The 4,180-nt window shown below is 34.8% G+C and overlaps 1 long non-coding RNA gene across 1 annotated transcript; it reads right to left on the bottom strand.

Moving 5' to 3' along the window:
• Positions 1–2,775: 2,775 nt before the first annotated feature.
• Positions 2,776–3,949, bottom strand: LOC123715553. The gene is made up of 3 exons (XR_006754447.1): positions 3,793–3,949; positions 3,183–3,251; positions 2,776–2,911 (listed from the first exon to the last, which is right to left on the bottom strand). It is a non-coding gene; the product is annotated as an uncharacterized LOC123715553 (long non-coding RNA).
• Between the last annotated feature and the right edge of the window lie 231 nt (positions 3,950–4,180).

The raw sequence follows: 4,180 nt of genomic DNA, 5'->3' as shown, positions 1-4,180 counted from the left end.
ATTACTGCATCAACATGGGCGTGCCAGTTTAGATTTTGGTCAATAATCACACCTAAGTATTTAATCTGTTTCACCCTAAGCAGCGTGTCACAGCCGCAGTCTTCACTACAATTGCAATTTAGTTTGTGTAATTTTATGTTAAGATTGGAGGGGGGTTGGCTCTTATCACGTATAGCAAAAGTTATGAAGTTAGTTTTAGATGGATTAATAGTTAGCTGACTGCAGGTTAAGTGCGCGTTAAGTTTGTGAAGATCCGCTTCAGCGTTTTTATAAGTTTCCTCCCATGTATCCCCATAAAAAGTTAGTGCCATGTCATCAGCATAACAAGTGATGATACCTTTATTGATTTTGGTATTGCACATTTCATTGACATATATCAAGAACAGCGTTGGCCCTAAAACCGAACCCTGAGGGACGCCGAAAGAAATCGGGTTTTCATTTACGTTACTAATTAAGTTACCTAGCTTAACTGTTTGAGTCCTATCTGTCAGATAGCTGGTCAAGAGGTTGAGAAAGACTCCTCTAATGCCAATATTATCCAGGCGCTTAATCAGAGTTGAAACACAAACAGTATCAAATGCCTTTTTGAGGTCGATAAATAGTGTAAGACACTTTTGCTTCCGGTCAAGGCGTTCAACTAGGTAATTTATAACGGCTAGGATAGCATCTTCAGTACTACAATTTGACCGAAAACCAAATTCTGTTGGTGAGAGGAGATTGTATTTATTAAGGTAGGATATTATTCTTGAGTTAATAGTTTTTTCTAGGATTTTGGATATAGCTGTTAAGATAGAGATTGGGCGGTAGTTACTGATGTCCTTTTTATCACCACTTATGAAGATTGGATGGATAATTGAACTCTTAAGAATGGTAGGGAAGACACCGGTTTTATAACATACATTGCATAATTGAGAGATAATAGGAGAAAGTAATGGTGATGCTAGTTTTAAGAAGCTGTTGGAAATATTATCTATTCCAGTTGCACTTTCTGATTTAAGATTTTTTATTATAGCAGAGATTTCATTGGGTTCAGTGTCAACAATTCCTATTGATGTTAATTGCGTCTTATTGTTAGACTGGAAGTCGAAGTTTCTTGGGGTGGATGGTAATTCTTTTGCTAATAGTTGACCTATATTTGCAAAATAGTTATTTATATGAGCAAGTGATGCTTCTATGGTAGGCTTTATTTGCATAAGTTCTAAATTATTGTTTTTTGATTTGTGTAGATTACTTATTTCTTTAATTGCATTCCAGAGAGTTTTAGTATTATTGCTTGGTTTAGATAATAGGTCACGATAATACTTGCGCTTCAGATTTTTGATTAAATTGTTGCAGTAGTTACGATAACGTCTGTATGTTATCTGGAGTATGTCGTTACTAGAGTCTGCTTTGAGTTGGAATTGGAGTTTATTCCTGTGTCTTATGCATTTCAGAACACCGGGTGTAATCCAGGGCTTTAAACAACACTTGGTTTTTGGGATAGTTTTTATTTTAGTGTTTGCCTCAAGAATCTGTGTAATGATATCAGTCAGTTTTTGCGTTAAATCATTGGGATTATCGATTGTTAATAGATGAGAGAGGTCGGTTTGCGTCAGGGTGGATAGTGCACTTTCATAGTCGGTTATGGTATTATATTTACTAACTTCGGTCGAAGTCGTGTGTTTGGATATGTATAAGAACACAGCTGAGTGGTCAGTTATTGTAGTTTTTAAAACGGCTACTTTTGCTGAAAAACATTTAGGGTCAAGGTTAAGCATAGCATGATCTAGACAGTTTTTGTCTCTGGTTGGTAAACGGTGTCCTGGAATCAGCCCTAATCCCGAGAGGTATGTTAGATAGTCAGTACCGTCCAAGTCAGTAGATTCATCTAAAATGTTTATATTAATATCGCCTAGTATTATAATATTTTTAGTCAGGGAGTTATCTTCTAGGTATTTAGTCACTGATTCAGTAAATTTCTTTTTGATGCTGTTTGTATGTGATCGGTAGATTCCGAGTATGGTTAGGTTTTGTATTTTGATAAGCATGCCAGAAGCTCCGTATAAGTCTAGTTCTTGCTCGGAGTGTTCAATGTTATCTTTGAGATAAATAACTACACCATCGTTTTGAGTTTGTTTTTTTGTTGTATGATGGGCCTGATAGCCTTTTTTGATAGGGAGGGGTTTATCGTGGTGAAGTCTACATTCTGTTAGAATAATTATATCCGGGTCTGTAGATAAATCAAGCAGCTCTAAGTTTAAATCTAAGTCATCCGAGTTCTTATAAACACTTCGTATATTTTGGGTTAGAATATAATATCCCTGTTTTCGGGTTGGAATGAAATTTTTGAGCTCTTCAGGTAAACAGAGAGTTGAGGAGAAATTAGATGTTTTGTCTAAATCTTGAAAGTACCTATCCATTTCTGAGTTTGGTAAGGCCCAGGGGGTTGTGAGTTGTATTTGAATATGGCTTTTTCCATAAGTGAGGAACCAGCAGGAAGCAAGGTAAGATGAAACAGGATAGGGTATGTATTAGGAATTGGAAATCATGTAATTTTACTTTGATGTGTTTATGCAATGGTAGGTATTGAGGCATTATTGTGAAAAAGTTAGCAGTTATGTGTAGATGTTCAAGACTATTTACATAGAGAGTATGAGAGGAGTGTACGTCAGCACATGAGTTGAGAGAGTTAACTAGAGACTACTAAAATACTAGAGTAATAATCTTGAATCGTAGTTAATATTATGTTACAGTTAAAAATGTAATTCAAGTTTATTTATTTTCAGAAATATCATATTCGTAAACAGTCTTTATTACATCTTAAATATGAAAATTAACAATTGTGAAGTTGATTTGATTGATTGAGCGTCGTGTTTCTTTGTTTCAATTTGTACTTGTATTAGAAGAATCCACCAAACACTGCCTTCTTGAACTGTAAAGAAAAATTTGAAAATGAATAAACACATTATTATTCTACAACTTAGTAAATGTTTATTTTAACTTAGGTAAATATTCTACGCATTTATAAAACTTCTTATAAACACATTTTGGTACATTGGGACTAAGCGTATTGATATTTTAAAAACTTTGTTTCATTATATTGTCTATATATATCTAAATATATGTCTAAGGACCGATACTTAAATACAAAGCAAAAAGCCCAAGATGAAAGATAAAAAGGGACAACAATTTTCCATACTTACATCTGAGCACGCGTCAAAAAAGCCTTTAGGTATATCATAAGCAGCTTTCACCAGACCTGTTATTATATTCTGTAAATAGAAGAATTTTATAAATTTTTTATCCAAGCCTCAAATATATTTTCGCCACGACATTCATGTATAACTAGGGGCTCGCCTATTGCTTATGGTTACTCGCAGTACAATGCAGACTAAAGAACTCTATTTCCCTAATTATTTATGTCACAGATATATAACTAGCACACAACTAAAGGTAATATGCACGGGATGGTAGTGGGCATACAAATACATGCATTTCCGAACTAATTCGACTTAGGGTCCTTCAAGAAAAGATCGTATTAAAACTTAAAAGGCCGGCAACGCACTTGTGAGCCACTTAAGTAATAGTATATATATATTACATTAGGTGAGCCTCCTGCCCGTTTGCCTCCTATAACATGAAAAAATGATTTTACAATTTTGTTTAGGCATCTTAGATGGTCTCTCCATTTTGATAGATAATAACTTTGAACTTTGGTTTTGAACAAATTATTGACAGGTACCTTCAATGATAATTTCAATTGCAATAATTACGTCAACCGGAAACCTCATACTAAATCAACTAATGACATACTTCCGCTTTATCTGGTTTTGGAGTGGTTTTTGGTGTGGCTGGAGTCATTGGCGTCGTTGCTGGTGAAGCTGGCGACGCTGATGATGGAGCAGCCGAAGATGCGTCCTCTGCGAAAGCCATCACAACAAGCGCGAAAACAAGGAACAAACTTAAACGAGACATTTCACGATTTACTGATATTTTTCGCATATTTTTCGCTATATATACAGAATATGATAGCCGTAACCATGCATTGTATGTTCTGAACCAAATAATCACTATTATAATGAGATGCTAATTTATTTCAGATATTGTAATTTCATTATGAATATTCATTGTTTGGTCAACGTGTTCTTGGATAAACAATACAAGTTTGTAAGAATCTCGAAGGTACTGTGTCAAACGCTTT

The sequence above is a fragment of the Pieris brassicae genome, chromosome 10 (assembly GCF_905147105.1).
Source record: "Pieris brassicae chromosome 10, ilPieBrab1.1, whole genome shotgun sequence".
In the NCBI taxonomy this organism is placed as follows: Eukaryota; Metazoa; Arthropoda; class Insecta; order Lepidoptera; family Pieridae; genus Pieris; species Pieris brassicae.
Note: the sequence above shows the minus strand (reverse complement) of the source record. Positions and strands in the feature narration are given on the sequence as shown.